The sequence below is a fragment of the Schistocerca americana genome, chromosome 2, assembly GCF_021461395.2.
Source record: "Schistocerca americana isolate TAMUIC-IGC-003095 chromosome 2, iqSchAmer2.1, whole genome shotgun sequence".
Taxonomy (NCBI): domain Eukaryota; kingdom Metazoa; phylum Arthropoda; class Insecta; order Orthoptera; family Acrididae; genus Schistocerca; species Schistocerca americana.
The window spans coordinates 710,473,128-710,492,443 of NC_060120.1; the positions used below are offsets into that span (position 1 = coordinate 710,473,128).

General features: G+C 42.4%; 1 protein-coding gene across 1 annotated transcript in view; it reads right to left on the minus strand.

The window, feature by feature from the left end:
• Nucleotides 1-19,316, minus strand: part of LOC124595116 (cubilin-like) — a 1,106,483-nt gene that overhangs the window by 972,992 nt on the left and 114,175 nt on the right. The gene's annotated exons all lie outside the window — the stretch shown is intronic.

Here is a 19,316-nt window from a genome sequence, read left to right on the forward strand (position 1 = left end):
GCATGACTCCTGTTACTTCTTGGGAAAACATGCTTTTTCGGGGTTCTGTTGAGGCCTTCACGGCTACCATATCGGTCCCGGGGCACACGAAGTCCCCACCGTACTTCACCCTCAACAGCAATCCCCTACTTCGGCAGTCTATCTTGTTCGGTCGATTTCATATTATTTAGGTATTAACCGACGTCTTGTTTCTGAAACAAAATTTGCATTATATTTCCGAACTTCTTTTTATGGTCTTCGTTCCGGTATATTTTGAAGTATTCGTCTTTCATATATTCTCGATATTCGTGTAGATTGTCATTGCCTTTGTTGTTAACAACATAATTGACAAAATTTCCGAATAGCCACAAGATGACATTGTTTTTTTGTGGTGGAAGGGAAATTTCTTCTGTGAAGAGTATATCGTTTAGTGTGATTTCTCTTCCATCGGTCCGTTTGAGAAAAGCGACATGCAATACAATGTCATTTCAAATATTCTTGTATCCATTACAGATGAAGCGATGCTTTAAGGAGTCCAAATTGTGACATTTTTGGCACACATTGGTTGCTTGTAGTCCTATTGAATACAGTTTTTCATTGGTACTACTAATGCTGTTGACAACTCTGTACCATGACGCTTGCACTTCTGTAGCCAGTGTTTTGTTATTTATATTAGTCCATATTTTTCCCCAGTTTTTGTTGGGATACTTCAGCTCCATTTTATTTTGGTTTTCGCGTGATTGTAACTTCTCTACTATATATTTACTTGTCCTCTTATTTTTGTCTGTTAAAATGCATGTCAAGTAGCTTGATTCTAAATAAAAATCCTTAATATGCTTTAGGTTGTAATTTATGTTGTAAACATCTACTGGCGGCTGCATGCTTCCGGGTTTGAGAAGGTCAAATAGAGCGGCAGTTATGCTGTTCGGCTGTGTCTCTACGAGCTTTAGCGTTCATTTAATGAAGAGGGCAGTGTTTTTCCTTCGGAGGTCTGTCAGCCCTAGGCCTCCGTTTTCGGGTCTCGATGTAGTCGTTCCTACTGCTACTATAAAAATATGGCCTTTCCATACTTATCGACAGATTGTGCTCATTATAGATTTCACTATGTCTGGAGGTGTTGGTAAAATCTGAGCGACATATGCAGCTTTCGAAAGAACTGCACAGTTAATTAGTTTAATTCTTTGCTTGATATTTAAGTCTCTCGTTTCATGCAGTATTTAGCTGCCTCTGATTTTTCCTAACACCTGTTTCGAATTAGCAGCCGTTGTTCTTAATGGGCAACTGTAAAAAGTTATGCCCAAAGTAGTGTGACGCTCCACCCTGTTTGCCCAAGGTAGAAAATGGCTCTGAGCACTATGGGACTTAACATCTGAGGTCATCAGTCCCCTAGAACTTAGAACTACTTAAACCTAACCTAAGGACATCACACACATCCATGCCCGAGGCAGGATTCGAACCTGCGACCGTAGCGGTCGCGCGGTTCCAGACTGAAGCGCCTAGAACCGCTCGGCCACACCGGCCGGCTGCCCACGGTAGCTGCACATTGTCAAGAGACTGTAAATTTAAAAAGGAACTTTTCGTTTCATTTATCCTCGCACCAGTTGCCCTGCTATAAAGCAATAATTTGTCTGTTAGCTGGGCACAGTCATCATCGCTCCTTACTAGAACTCCCACATCGTCAGCGTATGCATTTGTAACCGTCTTCAGCCCAGCTATTGTTATGCCTTCTAAGGTTGTGTTCAAAACCCGTAAAAGGGGTTCCAGAGAAACCACATAAAACAACATGGACAGGGAACTTCCCTGAAGGACTCCACTAGATATCAATACTTTATTAGAATATTGTCCATTGATCGAGATTTTGGTTCGTATGCCTCTGACGATGTTCATTAAAACCGCTAAGTTGCCATCATTGAAACCTACGTGCTTCAAGGTTCTGAACAGATATCCGTAGTTGACTCTGTCAAACGCTTTAGCAAAATCAATGGAAGGCAATGCCTCCATTCGCTGACGATGATGAGAAAATAGAAATAATGTCTCGATATTCACATACAGTCTTAAAAATGGTACGTCGAGGGAGACACGTCTGGTGGCATCCAATGACTTTTTCTAAAATCGGTCCCATTCGTTATTTAATTACACGTGCAACAACCTTGTAATCTGAGTTCATTAGACTGATCGGCCTCATTTTAGTAATATCTTTCGTGTCCGTACTCCTTCCCTTTGGAAGTAGTACAGTTACACTTTCCTTGAATGCAGCAGGAATTTCCTCTCCCCTCAAGACGTCATTAACTACTTCCGTGAATTGGGAACCTATTAGGTGCCAAAAGGTCCTATAAAACTCCACAGGCAGGCCGTCTGGGCCTGGAGACTTACGTGAAGGTGAAGATTTGAGTATATCAAAAACCTCGTCATTCGTAATTGCCAACGTTAAACCTCTGTTCTCCTCCTCTGTAACAACTGCCTCTATTCCGAAGTTCTGTAAAAACTCTTGTACTGAGTTGTCGTCAGTAGCATTTCCAGAATATAACTGCTGAAAAAATCTATGTGCTTCAGTTAAGATATCCCTTTGTTCTGTCAGGACTCTGTTATCTTCCGTTCTGAGGCTGGCAATAAAATTTCTTCTTCTGTTTTTTGTGTGTTGTATCAAGTTGTAGATGGAGGTGTTTTCTGCCTCCACCGTCGTTCTGGTGTGTGATTTGATTTGTAATCTCTCCAAATGTACCCTCTTGATACTTATCATTTTGGCTTTAACGTTTTTAATATTGATAAAGACGTATTGAGACATTGGTTGGTCGTAAAGGCCTCTTAAGCAAGAGTAGTAAAACTCCATTGTGTGTCTTGACCACATTGCCCTTTCTTTGGCGTAAGATATCAGCGCTGCTCTTATCTTTTTCTTAGCGGCCATAGTCCACCATTCAATAGTTGTTCCATATTTAGTACGCATCCTTAAAACAGACTGCCAAGTTTCTTGCATCTTTAAAGCTAGAGCGTTTTCAGAGAGGGTATGGATATTTAATTTCCATAGTGGGAGATCCCAATATGTCTTTTGCCTGGTTAATTTGATGCTGCACCTCACTCAGAGGTGGTCAGAGAAGGCAGCTGGTATCACGTCGATACTACTGACTTTTGTGTCTAAAGTGGGGGTGACATATATTCTGTCGATTCTGCTCTGTGTAGCACCAGTGATATATGTGAAGCGAGCCAGCGTCGGATATTTTATTTCCCACGCGTCAAGCCACTTCATGTTGGTGACCAACGCCTGCAGTTCTTGCGAGAAGTTAAAATTTGGTCGCTGATCCTTTTTATTTTAAACGCAATTAAAATCTCCACCAATGACAATTTCTGCAGGGTTTTCTTGGAGTAGAAACAAAATTTCACTTTTAAAAAAGGCTGCCCTCTCTCGTCTCGCATTGTTGCCTGAAGGTGCGTATAGGTTTATAAAAGTGGTGTTAAAAATTTTGCAGCTAATTCCCCTCCCCGACTCTAAAAGGCACACATTTGTCATCTCGATCCCTTCTTTAGCAAGGATGGCTGTTCCACACGCGTTTTCTGGAGCCACATTCAACACCTCTTTGTACCCTGAAACATACAATTCTTTGACATTAACTTCCTGCAGGAAGGCGATATCTGTATCTGACTGATACAGAAAGTCCTTCAGTGCAGCTACCTTTGCTTGACTCCGAATTTTGTTTATGTTTAAGGTGGTCACGTTATATGTATGTTCCACTGTGAGACGCTACAAGACAGCAAACAGAGGACACGGTATTGGAGCCGCGTACAATAACTTCGGGTTAGATATATATAGTGTTATTTTATTTTACTTTAATTCCATTGACGGTTTTCCTTCGTTTTTCTTTTTTTTTCTTCTGAGAGTTCGGTGTGACAATTTTTAATAAAAAAATTCTTCCTCAAAAACCCCTTCCGCCCCCATTGCATCGGTCTGATCCTCCTTTTCGTCCGCCCAGTTAAATCGTGGCTCGGTGATGTCGTGTCCATGCCCTTGTCCAAGTCGGGTTTCATGGTCCATATCTGATGTCGTGTTGTCATGCAAGGGTTCAAATGTTCCGTGTGGCGTGTCAGCCCGTTCTTGTCCCTTGTTCCGATCCGAAGACTCGCCGACCGCTTCCTTTTGTGCATCTTCGTCCTTCTTTTCGGTCTCCTGTATCTTCCTCAGCCGCTCTCTTAAAGGAGGGGCCAAATTCTCTGCAGCTTGATGTGCTCTTCGTCTCTTTTTATTTTTTGATGATTTCGGTGAAATCGTCGGTGAAACCTTTGGTGAACTTCCTGGCGACTCCATGGAAGGTCGAGGAGAAGTCACCTGTCCCGCCTTCGTGGCGGAAGATTTTTGAGCTCCGTTAATTTCGGAGTCGGCCGTTGCTGCTGTTTCTACGACACGTGAGACGGGTGGTGTCATTGGTTAGTCTTCTTGCGCCCCTCCTTTTCCTTTGACGTTTCCTGAACCTGACTGTGGTGTCCTGTCATCTGTGTGGTTGTCAGTTTTCTGTTGTATCACTTCCTCTTTATGTCCATCCACTGTAGTTCCCTCTGGGATGTTGGCCCTTTCGTGTGTAACTACAGCTTCGTACTCTGCCATGTCTACATCAGGTATTAACGATGAAGCTTGTCGATCGTTGGAAGAGTTGTCAGACTCAGAGGGCAAGCGCGGTGCGTCCTCTGTGACGTCACTACTGGCCAGATTCTGATTGTCATCGTTAGTCAACTCCGCGGTGCTTCCTGTTTCCGTGCGCGCGTCGGAAGGTTCCGTCTGCTCGGCCGTATTCTGTTGATAGGGGGCCCGGCTAGCTGCCGCGGCAGCGTACGTCACTTGCATGCTAACAACTTGTCCTGGGACACCTGCCTCGTTAGTCGGTAACCGAGGAACACGCCTTCTACTGCACTCACTTCTGACGTGCCCTGTGGCGTTACATAACGCACAAGTCCGTGGCTGCCCATCATAAATTATGAGAGCGCGTTGGCCACAGATATTCAAGTAAGAAGGGATGTGTCTTAAGAGCTCAATCTTGATCTGTCTAACTCCATTCAAAACCGGAAACATATATTGCTCCGACCATTTTTCTGCAATATTAGATATAACCCTACCATATGGCTGAAGAGCAGCAATGATTGCTCCGGCAGGGACCTCGAACGGCAGTTCGAAAACTCTCACTGTTCGAATGCCTAGCCCAGCATGGGAAACAAGAACGTCACTAACGGTTCCGTCTGCATGATTAAATTTCATTTTGCCACCACATTTGTCAACTATCGAGGAGCACAAATCAGAGGAGATCAATTTCAAAAAGACAGAATTGGAAACAAAAGAAAGATGAACGCCAATAATTTCGTCTCCTGTGATCTTAACTGTTTCTGAAAGCCACCTTTTAATCTCAAAAGCCTTTGGTCTTTTGCAGGTCCAATCAAAAGTGAATCTAACCGTATCTCTTCTTTCACAGTTAATTTCGTTCATTTTGTCATTTTAAGTCACTGAAAGATGCAAAGTAGACAAAGCGCTCTACTGACCTTCGTAACAGCGACACAGCCGCTGTTTACGCCAGCCCTCCTAGCGCTGCCGCCACACGTCCGTCCGGCTCGACGGCCGAGCAGCGAATGCTCATTACGGTAAACCAACAACTCCGTGCTTGCACTTAACCATATTGTGTTACCCCTTGCTAAAAACGTTAATCGTAGATAATTATGTTACTAATTGAAATTTAATTATAACAAACTGTACCAAGAACAATGCGTTTTTGGTGCATCTTCAGTGTGTCGCTGCCTTCAAATAGCCTACTCTCATAATACGCAAGTTACAATAATTCTTTTGCCACGAATATGATGTTTCTCATTATTTTATTGGGACGAATCACACAGCTAACAACGGGTTTTCCTGCGATTCTCAATTTACTGGTGCTCAGAAACGACATATATACATATAGGCTTGAAATGAACGCCAATATGCCGCCTCACAACTCTGTACTGTAGGGAGACGGCGTGCGTCTGGGGTAGGTGGCATTGTGCCATCTCTTTGGTCAACGCTCAGACACACGCTCAGAATATCTGACATGCCAGATGTTGCTCTGCACGTTCGGAAAGACTCCAGAACGTGCTATTCCACGCTATGACGTCAGAAACTCGGCACGCTCAACGCTCAACGTTCGGATGCACGGTCCGTGTGCCGACGGCTTAACGAATGCACTATACGAGACGGCGTTCATCAGGTCCACGCCGTACGCGCTAACGACCACCACTTGCGTGCAGCCAGAATCTGCTTTCATCGCTGGAGACCACGGCGCGCCATTCCATCTTCCAAGTGATCCTCTGACAGCACCAGTCGAACCGTGCTCGTCGACTCTGCGGCGTGAGTGGAAGAAGGGCTGGAGGTGAGCGTGCCTTTAGTCCCACTGATAATAGCTGTTTCGCAACAGTTAGTGTTGACTCTTCTGGGCTCACAAGCCCTCTTATCTGTGCTGTGGTAACTGTAAGATCTGCCACTGCTGCCCTTAATACGATCCTGGAGGGAATTTGTGCTGCGTGGGCGTCCAGAATCTCGCCTACACGTGTGAGAACGTTCACTCGACTTCTGAGACCTGCGTCTTTGCACAAGTGACGCAGCAAATCCAACTTGCAGGGCAATTTCCGAAACGACCATCCCGCCACCGAAAAGGACACAATTTGACACCTTTCAAACTCGCTCAGTTGGCTTTAGGAAGCATGAGTGCACTCCTGGCATGGTTGCTAGCTTCGTTGACACGTTTGCACCAAACCGAGCCTTCCGGCCGCAATCTTTTCCTATTAAAGGATGGACACGGATGGCGCTCTGGTAGCTGTGCCACTACGCTATCTGTAGGCGTACGACGTTGAAGTCATTATCAGTAGGTCTACTCTCTCCCGGGTGACATCTGGCGCCATCGGATCAAAATCGACGTCATCTTTCCAGGCGCGCTGTTTTTTTTTTTTTTTTTTTTTTCCGGCAGTGCAAATGTTACAATCTGGAATATAAGGAAGGTACAGGTGTCGATAGGTAAATCGAGATATGGAGTGGCTGTGGTCGGATCGATCCTGTTACGGTTTTCGTATCGCTATGAGTTTAGTTTGCAGTCCACTGAACAGTCGCCTGAATCTCGACTGAAAATCGTTCAAAACATGTTTACGCCTAGTGATAGGCATCCCAAGAGCCGAAGACAGCCGCAGCCGGTGCGAGTCCGGCGCTGCGCTGAGCTGCGCCGTGCTGTGGTGTCCACGCTGGGCGCCGCCCGCTGCCAGCCGCCACTAATCGATGCGCCGCCCCCGCACCGCCCCCGCGCGCCCACGCAGAGCCGGCACCCGAGGCGGGGGCAGGGCGGCAGGTTTATCAAGGCCGCTGTTTGCCAAGCGGATCGCCGCCGCCGCCACCAGCAATCTCGCCGACTGGCCCGCGGATCATGCCCCCACCCCCTCGACACGCGGCCCGTTCACTCTCCCCGGCTGTTATTTCGTTGGCGGCAGATTCTATCTTTGGACACCTCTCACCGCGCCTGAGCTATTACACGCACCGCCTCGTGCTTTCGGCCTCATAAGCTGGCTGGATTAACTGACTGATATCGCACGTGGTCATATGGAACGCCGGGAGAGGAGCACTCTGCTTAAAAAGAGCGTGAGACAAGGACGCAATCTTTCTCACTTACTGTTCAACCAGAACATCGAAAAAGCCGTGACAGCACAAAAGTAAAGTTAGAGAGTAGGATTAAAAATCTGGGTGAAAGTATCTCAGCGATAAGATTCGCTGATGACAGTTCTATCGCCAGTTTAAGTGGAGAAGAACTGCAGGACCTGTTGAAGGAAATGAATAGTCTAATGAGTGCAGAAAGAGAGAAACGAAAAAAAGACGAAAGTAACTACAAGTAGCAAAAATTTCCGATAAACTTGGGGTGAAAATAAAAATAACCTTCATTAATCACTACAAATGCTAAATATCATTTGAAAAAGTTTTACTATTGAGATATCTGTGACAAAAACAAAAGTTATCGCTTGTTAAGGAAAATAATCAATTACAGCAAAGTTAACAATTGACTATCAACCTACATATAACAAGTTTCATTTACATTGGTTCTGATTTATCTTGTAATGATGATGACAAAGTGAGAAGAAAGATTTACCAATTTCAGTGTATGTGTGGAACAATTCGGCGAACAGTGAATATCAGGATAGGAGCTGAAGTAATTAATTAAAATTTGTGCCAAGGCCGGGACTTGGACACGAGTCTCCTGCCTACTGGAGAGATGTGCTGTCCACTACACCACCTTGGCACTGTGACAGGGTGGTGTAGTGGATGACGCATCTGCCTAGCAAGCAGGAGACTTGGGTCCAAGTCCCGGCCTCGACAAAAATTTTAATTAACTACTTGAGTTTCTATCCTTACCGAAGGTAAAGTTGAGAGTCAGTGTCTCCAGGGAAATATAACTCCATCACATCAACAGAACATTAAACAATAAGGTAAAAGACGCAATCAAATCAAATTTTATAAGACTGTGCCTCTTCCTACATTGATTTGTAGAAGTCGACTTGGACAAACAGTTTTAATTACCGAAACAAAATACAAAAGTCTAAAATAGGATTCCTCAGAGCAGTCAAAGACACAAAAACACAATGAACAGATAAGGTGGAAATTAAATACATTCATCATCATCAGTTATCTGCTATATTAGCAGGTCCTTTGCCTCTCCATTTTCTGCGATCCATTGCTTCCTTCTTAAGGCTGCTATATGTTGTAGCGTCCATCATGTCATACAGTATCAGGAATCTCTTCCTTCCTCGCTTCCTTTTCCCTTCTACATAACCTTCTAAAACTGTTTTTATCAGTCCGTCATTCTTTCTTAATATATGCCCAATCCAATTTCTTTTTCTTCTCTTTATTACATCTAGTAACTGTCTTTTCTCTCCCACTCTTCTCAGTACCTCTTCATTTTTTACTCTGTCCATCCAACTTATTCTTTCCATCTTCCGCCATGTCCAGATATCAAAAGCCTCCAGCCTTTCTCTGTCTTTTTTCCTCATAGTCCACATTTCAGCGCCATATAGAAGAACACTCCACACAAGACATTTTATGAGCCTCTTTCTGAGTTCTCTGTCCAAACCGCTGCAGAAGACTCTCCTTTTCTTATAAAACGCCTCTTTTGCCATTGCTATCCTACTACACTACTGGCCATTAAAATTGTTACAACAAGAAGAAATGCAGATGATAAACGAGTATTCATTGGACAAATATATTATACTAGAACTGACATATGATTACATTTTCACGGAATTTGAGTGCATAGATCCTGAGAAACAGTAGGCAGAACAACCACCTCTGGCCGTAATAACGGCCATGATACGCCTGGGCATTGAGTCAAACAGAGCTTGGATGGCGTGTACAGGTACAGCTGCCCATGCAGCTTCAACACGATACAACAGTTCATCAAGAGTAGTGACTGGCGTATTGTGACGAGCCAGTTGCTCGGCCACCATTGACCAGACGTTTTCAATTGGTGAGAGATCTGGAGAATGTGCTGGCCAGGGCAGCAGTCGAACATTTTCTGCAACCAGGAAGGCCCGTACAAGACCTGCAACATGCGGTCGTGCATTATCTAGCTGAAATTTAGGGTTTCGCAGGGATCGAATTAAGGGCAGAGCCACGGGTCGTAACACATCTGAAATGCAACGTCCACTGTTCCAAGTGCCGTCAATGCGAACAAGAGGTGACCGAGACGTGTAACCAATGGCACCCCATACCATCATGCCGGTTGATACGCCAGTATAGCGATGACGAATACACGCTTCCAATGTGCGTTCACCGCGATGTCGCCAAACACGGATGTGACCGTCATGATGCTGTAAACAGAAACTGGATTAATCCGAAAAAATGACGTTTTGCCATTCGTGCACCCAGGTTCGTCGTTGAGTACACCATCGCAGGCGCTCCTGTCTGTGATGCAGCGCCAAGGGTAACCGCAACCATGGTCTCCGAGCTGATAGCCCATGCTGCAGCAAACGTCGTCGAACTGTTCGTGCAGATGGTTGTTGTCTCGCAAACGTCCCCATCTGTTGACTCAGGGATCGAGACGTGGCTGCACGATCCGTTACAGCCATGCGGATATGATACCTGTCATCTCGACTGCTAGTGATATGAGGCCATTGGGATCCAGCACGGCGTTCCGTATTACCCTCCTGAACTCACTGATTCCATATTCTGCTAACAGTTATTGGATCTCGACCAACGCGAGCATCAATGTCGCGATTCGATACACCGCAATCGCGATAGGCTACAATCCAACCTTTATCAAAATCGGAAACGCGATGGTACGCATTTCTCCTCCTTACACGAGGCATCACAACAACGTTTCACCACGCAACGCCGGTCAACTGCTGTTTGTGTATGAGAAATCAGTTGGATACTTTCCTCATGTCAGCACGTTGAAGGTGTCGCCACCGATGCCAGCCTTGTGTGAATGCTCTGAAAAGCTAATCATTTGCATATCACAGCATCTTCTTCCTGTCGGTTAAATTTCGTGTCTGTAACACGTCATCTTCGTGGTGTAGCAATTTTAATGGTCAGTAGTATATAAGTTCCTTGAATGTCAAGATTTTCCAAAACGAGAGAAACTAGGAAAAACACATTTTTGGAACTGATAACAACAGAATTCCATTAGATATCATCCTACTGAAGGAAGAGATGTTGGTGATTCCAAGAATATATGGAAGGAAAACAGGTCGGAACACGCTAACAGCCTAATCCTGGTAAACAAAGTCTGTAAGTAAGTAACTAAATAAGTAATAGACGGAAGTAAAGGAATTTTGCTGTCTTGGAAACAAAATAACGTATACGAGTTGAAGCAAGGATCGTAAAAGAATACTAGCACACGCAAAAATGACATTCGTTGCCAAAGAAGTATATATATTTCTGGGTATCAGTGTCTGGAGTAAAGCAATCAGGAACTATGTGAAAACCAGGAAACAGAATCTAAACGTTTAGATGTAAGGTTGTAAATGGACGTTGAATCTTAAGTGAACTGATAAGGTGAGAAATTTAGAGCTCCACAGAATCGGTGTAGAAAGGAACTTGTGGAAAGCAATGCCAAGAAGAAGAGACAGGGTGACAGAAAATGTGTTAAGACATCTGGGAGTAACCTCCATGGTCCTTGGGGAGCCTGTAGACGGTAAAACCTATAGGGGAAGAAAGAGGTTCGAATATGTTCTTTACTAACTGATGACTTTGAGTGCAAGTGCTACTCTAAGATGAAGAGGTTGGTACCGGAGAGGAATTGGTTGGCACTGTACCAAACCCGTAAAAGCATAGATGACTCAAAATAGAAAAAGACGTGGAGCGCAATTCTCTATACGCTTAGCCTGTATGATGTATATGGTCTATTCTACTTCGGACGTCGAATAGATCTAACATAGGTATCGATTACTAATTAAGAGTTACCTTGTGATTTGTTTGAAACGTAATTAATTAATATGTTTTTATAGTTCAATGATAAAACCATGGATGTATCTGTGTTACTCTACAGCCATCGTTGCTATGAGTTTCGTTATTCAGTTTAGAAAACTAATTGAGGCACGTATAGCCTCCTGAATATCGTCTTTCTTCCTCTATCTGCGGTAGCATTCTCGCTTCCCACGCCCGGGTTCCCGGGTTCGATTCCCGGCGCGGTCAGGGAATTTCTCTGCCTCGTGATGACTGGGTGTTGTGTGATGTCCTTAGGTTAGTTAGGTTTAAGCAGTTCTAAGTTCTAGGGGACTGATGACCATAGATGTTAAGTCCCATAGTGCTCAGAGCCATTTGAACCATTTTTTTTTTTTTCTTCCTCTATCCGCCTTCATGTACGGACGCACTTCTTGTTATCTACGCTATTACACACAATAATCATAATATTCACATGCATTGAAATGTTTATTTTGCAGTAGTCCAATAGAGATCCTGCTACGAATGATATGTTGAGAAATTTTCTGTTTCAGTTTTTAATTACTTAGAGAAGCGGTTGGTTTGGCGACGTGTCGATCTGGGCTCCATCCGCTTGCCTTTGTATACAGATCTGCATTGTATAAATCATACCTGCTGTCTAAATTTCTTGTCATGAAGTTCAATCAATGTATTTTGTGTCATGCAAAATATTTTGTCGCATTGCACTTCATGTTACCACGATCGGCCTTCACCGAACTCCCAAGCAACAACTCTGAACCTGAACACTGCAGAATCAGCTAACAAAAGAGCTTTGTGTTGGCCAACAGTAGGAGGATTTAATCCAAATCGATCATATTCTGTCATATCTTTCCTTATTCTGATGCTACTGTGACCTCTGTAATGTATAACGACACCGAACAATTCGTTTTTGGAGGAATTAACTACATTCATTACTCTTAAATTACATTTCTTATTTTATTTTTAAAGATCTATATTACACAAATTTATCTGTCTGGCCCATTTTGATGGATGTAGATGCGACATATAGGAATACTGTTCCTTTTCTCGACACATTGTCAAATGAGCGTAAGGTGTCATAAAAGAGTAACGAAATATACGCACAAAATACTATTATTTGTATTCAGAGTAACCCCCACTGGCTGCAATATGCTTCTGGCAGTGGTATCCTGTACATAAGTGTGTGATAAAATTTGTAACGATATAAAATGGAATGTAACGATCATACGGCCTCAGTCGCAGAAAAAGTAGATGGCAGACTTTGGTTTATTGGTAGGATATTGGAAAATTATAATCTGTTGCCACATGTATTTGTTTACACAAAAAATAGTGCACCCCATCTTAGAACATAGAATAGAACCATATAGAACTACAACATGAAAATTTTTGTAAAACACTCACTCATTTTTTTCTTGTGGCGTGTCAGTCTTCTTATGTGCTAAGGCATCGCTACTTCCACGGCTCTCTTGGATTTCTTCACCATTGTTCACAAATTAAACACGCTAACAAAATAAATCAGCAGTCCAGAAAACCAGATGGCGGTAAAAACAAAGCTAGTTTCTAAACGTATTCTGCTTGTCTTGCTATGGTATGATTGAATTGGTTTGCGTAATATATCACAAAAAATATTTTTTTTTCTTTGGAATCTATACTCATATACAAAATTAATGTCAAGTATTTAGTATTTCAAGAAAACTGAATTGAAATTCGTAAAGAAGTGTAAATTTTTGAACTCCGTAATTTAGTTTAAGATCTAGTTTTTCGGCTTACGGTCATGGATGAATGTTTACATTTCTTCTAAGATGTCCATTCTCCAGCTCTTTTACAAAGTATCCAATACTTCGAGGTCGTTCTCTATTGCAACACTGTGTCATGTTCCATTTATATGTTTTGCTATAGCTGACTAATTAGCTTTATCCAACGAGTCAAGTTGTTCGAGTATTTCAGCATGCAAAAACATGAAAGTAAAAATACTGAAAACTAATCTAAGAACAAAGTTTAACAAAATCTGTTTGAAAGAAGATTTGTCTCCCAAATATTTAAAACTAAAAACAGGTAACTGTTGTTTCTCTGCCAAGTAGGTACAGAAGAAAGGCAAAAAAATCTGGTTGAGAACAGGAGTGAAACAACAGTACAAAAAGAAAAATCACTTAAATGTGTCAAAATATAAATTGCACTTCGAATTACTGCTCCCATCCATCCATCTCACGTAGTTTTCTTCCTAGATGTCAAAATGAAGCTCTACAACACAATTGCAGCAGGATTAAAGCAACACATCTGAAGAAAGTATGTAAACTCAGACAGTCGAACTATAACCCTACCTCCAGCACCAAAAGCCAGAGCTCTCTCAATTTTTTGCCAAGAGTAGTCAGTTCCACAAATGTTCACTTCAATAACAATGAACTTTCTATATTAAACAAAGGCCTTAGACATCACCTAAAACCAGAACTTAATCAGCGTTAAAGATATCACCCGCTTATTTAAAATGGCAGCTGATATAGCCAAACTAACGAGAAATAGACGAACAGTAAAAGATCACAAAACTAATAAATTGATAGAAAAACAGCTAAACAAAAATTCAACAGAAGAAGCTGAATAAGAGAACCAGTTACTTACAAGTGTCAACAGGAAACTCAATGAGGCCAATGGACTTGCAATGAAATCTGATAAAGGCTCTACAGTAAATATCATGGACAAAAGTGAGTATGTCAATAAGACTACTGATTTCTCTCATAATAATCGTATTCAAAACATCTCACATGCGACGACACAGAAGTTGAACAGTAAACCAAAAAAGCAGTTGAATAAAATATACTTCTTATGAACAAAGGAGAAGAGCTATGGGCCCAACCGAAGGTCCACAAAAAAATATCCCTGTCAGACCTATTTTGAATGCTATGAACCATCCAGCCTACAATGTTACAACAAAGTTACATTCAATTTTGCAAAACCAATGCTAATTTCAAACCTCTTTTTTAGTGAAAAATATTTACCGAGCAGTTCGAAGTATCAAAAAACTTCAGATTCCACCCATTGCAAAAGTTATTTCCTTTAACATAATGAACTTACACAGCAGCATACCCATCAAAGAACCCATAGACATTAGCAAACAAAATTTATTAAAATGTCAAACTGTGTCCACAACTTTAATAATTGAACTACGAGTAATAGAATTGCTAGAGCTTGTTCTCTTCCACAATTTTCACATTCAATGACAAAACAGGAAGTAGTACTAGGTATTGGCAGACCTCTTAGTGAGATCACTGTAGAAATTTTCATTAATGATTTTGGAAATAAACTTCTGAACAACAAGTACATAATTACCCAGAGCATTGTGCATCATTGTAGATATGTAGATGACACTTTTATACTATATAATGATACTAATGAAAACATAGAAACTCTGTTAAACAGGTTCAATAACAAACACAGTAACATCCATTTCACCATAGAACGCCAGAAAGATAACAAAATAAATTTTTTTAACATGGCCACAACACAAACCAGATCTCAAATATCAACTTACATGGAAAACCAACAGACGCAGGCACTGTCATTAATAAATCTTCCACACACGCAAATCCGCATAAAAAAGCTGCATTGAGATCCTTCTTAAAAATAGCACAGGAATCCCCAATTAATGATGCTATGAGACACAAATAAACACTATCAAACACATTGCACGCAGCAGTGGTTATCATGTATGTGAAATAGATGCTCCTTCACAAAGCATAACTAAAATCAAAAGCAAACAAACTAACATGGATACCCCCCAACCCCACCCCACAGCATGCAAAAAAGTGTGTAACGATACTATATTTAGGAGTCATCTCAGACAAAACAACCAAGCTGTTTACAGGTCAGTACTGAGGCCGTCGCTAAAGTGGAGGGCAATGGAGTTTAAGTTACTTTAATAGCCTCACTATTATAATCCAGATATTATTATCCTACTGTTATGATTGCGTTTATTTTTTCCTTTTTATTTTCATATCAGTTTCTGTGTTTTTGTTCGATCTTATTATTATAGTTAGTTGCAAATTATCATAAAATTTTTAACATATTGCTAATATCATGCAATGTAAACAGAAATGTGTATTTGTACGATCTGTGGCAGGAAACTAAGAAACAGGTCAATTAAACTGACAGCCTCAATAATCGCGTAAGACGATGCATTTTGTGCAGTTAAAAGAACCACTGGCAACTGAAACTTCAGTGGCAGCTACTTACAAGCATAAATGTGTTCAAAGCCAAGTTCGATAATGTTTTGAAACTGCATGTATTTGCAGCTGCTCCTCCCCTCCCCCCCCCCCCCAACACCCACCCACCCCGGGCCCGACCCCCTCCCTACCCTCCTCCCACGCCTCATCCAATTCAGGTCTGTTGGTGAACGCTACAGTCCGATATCAACAAACGCCAGTAATCTCGCTCCTCACTGCTTAAGACACATCGTACATCGCTCTGACAAACAGACTTACACTTTTCTTTACCAAAACACTTTGAATGTATATCTCATGACATAACACATTAAAGATGGACGTAGAAATGACTGTGTTTTGCTAACTTTTCCGAAAGCAATATTACTTGAAATGGACTCGAACGTACACAATGCCGAAGATGACTGCCACTGATCTTGGGAAATGGGGAAATGTACACAGTGTCACAGTAACACAAAGGTAATTACCGACAGATCACAATAGCTGACAAGATTAATGCCGGTATACATGACGACGACGACGACTGTGACGACAATGGATTCTGAGTGCTCGGCGACATAGTTAACATCGCCTTTGATGAATAAGAATGTATGCATTTATAAGGCAAACACAGCCTTTTCTCGTAATTAATCTCTATGGGACAGTGGCCGTGGATGAATATTATATACGTTGAGCGCAGATATTAGTTCCTCATCAATATATTAATCCTCTTCGTCCGAACAGGACTTGAAAGGCCCAACGGTACCGACCGACCGCCGTGTCATACTCAACAACAATAGACGTCACTGGATGCGAATACGAAAGGACATCTGGTCAGCACACCGCTCTTCCAGCAGTTGTTACGTTCCGTGACCGAAGCCGCTATTTCCCAGTCAAGTAGCTCCTCAATTGGCCTCACAAGGGCTGACTGCGTTCCGCTTGCCAACAACGCTCGGCAGATGTGGACGATCACCCATCCAAGTGACAGCCAAACCCAATAGCGCTTACTGCGGTGGTTTGACAGGAACGTGTGTTACCACTGCGCCAAGTCCTTTGCCATCAGTATATTAAATTGGACAGTAAATATTGCGCATGGATGTGTTCACGTCTACATGCCGTAACGAAGAGTACTAAATGAAATGGAAATGAGCTGGAAAAAAGTGCTAAAACTTTGTAGCAGTGACTGCCTCACCATTAATTTAAAAGAAACGCGAAAGAGCCTGCCACTCTCAGAACACGTGGATATTGTATAACAGAAAAGGCCACGTAATCAAAACAATAAATCTGTGGCTCATTTAATCGTGACACATTTGATGACCTACTAACAAGGAATTCACCCTGTAATTTGGGCAGAAGTCCGGACAAAACACAAAATATTGAATCCTGTACCGGAGACCATCACACACCAGTCGGTCCGCACGCAGGAGGTTATGTCTTTCTGTCAGTGTTTACCCAGTCCTGTTGAAACAACTCGTCTCCATTTGTGTGCCTGGACTGATTATCATAGCTGCTATATATTGACTTTACCAGTCTTAGATGCTTGTTTTGTGACTTCAGTTACACGTTCACCCACTAACGTCTTTTCTACTCAATACCGAGGTACCAACACTCAAAAGGACAGCCATCGGTGACAACTTATTTTCGTCGCAAGCATCTTTTGCTGTTTTATCACCTTAGTCACTTTCCACTAAGCCCAGTAGGTAGCACAACGGATGAACAAGGTATAATGCCTTGCTGGAAAGTCGTGTGAGAACCAATTCCTTCAAAATAACACGTTTATAAGCGCTCTCATTCTTTGCTTCTAGCAACTTTTCATCGAATTTTTGTACTAACTGAAAATTTTTTTGAGCGTTCCTTTAGAGATCGTTGTGACCCAGTTAGTACTAAAACAGTTTTCGATTCTCACTTTCAAAAATACAGACATTAAGATAAACGGATAGACCGACATTTGATATTTGCCATTATGTTGCCTAAGCATGCAATTTGGATGCACTGGAAAAGTTTGAGATTATTACTAACTGAAAAAATACATCATTTGTTAATAGAACAAGGCGATTTCCGTAACAAAAAGTTTTCAATGTATAGTCTGGTCTATTATGATTTCTCTTGTGACCGTGACTCGGGCGGTCGCAACTCCACTGCAAGATAGCTTTCCCTTTTGTAACGCAAGAGGTGCAGGTCAGCCTACTCTCCAGGGAGCGAGTGCGCTGGCAATTCTACCGGCCTGACTGCAGAGGTCGATAGCAGAACGGGATCTATGTTTCACGTGGGACAAATAGTGCGCAGTTTCATACCACTGCGCAAACCAGGATATAAGGCGCGCTCCGCGGCTTAACGGGCAGTTCCAGTGCAGTTCCAGTTCATTGCAGCTCACGTGCTGAGGAGCATCGACCTGTCCGCCACTGGAACAAGGAACCGTCAAGTACGCCGACATGGAATCAGCACCCCAGGGCCAGCACAAGATATCACTACAAAGCAGGAGGAACATAGTCGTATTCACCGATTTGAACTTGGGCACTGAACGGGACAATGGCACAGATCACGACTCTTTGTATAAATAGCACGTGAGAGATTGCGAATTGAATAAATAAATCAATGTTCCGGGTGGATCCATTTAACGTTATTTTAGTAGTTTGAAAGTTGCCTTTTCAGCTGAATTTTCATTTTTGCCCACAATATTTTTGCTTCCACACACTTTGGGCCACACACTGCGGATTATCTCTTTATGGCATCACTAAGCGTGTCTGGATCATTGGTGGGACTGCTCGGGTCTTCAGTCAGTGAAAAACGTTCACAGTTGTCTGGGTAGATTCGAAACAATAAATCCACAAAGAATCGAACTCCCTTTTATAAAACAGCTTCCAATGTCTGATTTCTTTACAAATGAATTGATGTGTTGAATGTTTGCTTTTAAGCACATATGCGCGATAAGTTCCGTCAAGGTCTGAAATTATGTGTTAAGTTTGTTGCAAGTCTCTTAAGTGCTCTCATTTTTAAATACTGTATGAATGTAGTCATCAGTTGCGCTGAGTCAAGACATATTACAACGTTCCTTAACTTAATACGACGGCTGACAAGGATCCGAAAGGAAAAGGGAAATGTTTTCCTGGCAGCATAACAATGCCAAACCACATACTTCACATGCCACCACAGCAGAACTTCAGAGACTGAATCTCACCACGGTACGGCATCCTCCATACAGTCCAGATTTAGCACCGTCTGACTTCCATCTGTTCCCGATAATGAAAGATGATCTGCGGGGATATCATTATGCTTCTGATGAGGACGTTGAGAGAACAGTGAGACTGTGGTTGCGGAAACGATGTGTCGACTTCTTCCGTGACGGCCTCAGAAACCTTGTTCATCGTTGGCAGAAATGTATCCATTTGGCTGGTGATTATATGGAAAAGTGAATAAAATTCAAATGGCTCTGAGCACTATGGGACTTAACATCTAAGGTCATCAGTCCCCAGGACTTAGAACTACTTAAACCTAACTAAACTAAGGACATCACACACATCCATGCCCTAGGCAGGATTCGAACCTGCGACCGTATCAGCAGCACGGTTCTAACTGAAGCGTCTAGAACCGCTCGTCCACAGCGGCCAGCGGAAAAGTGAATATTGGTAATTAAATATCACATTCTAAGGATTATTTCTGTGTTTGATTTATTAAAATATTCCCATCCAAACCCAATTAACGAAGGTGGA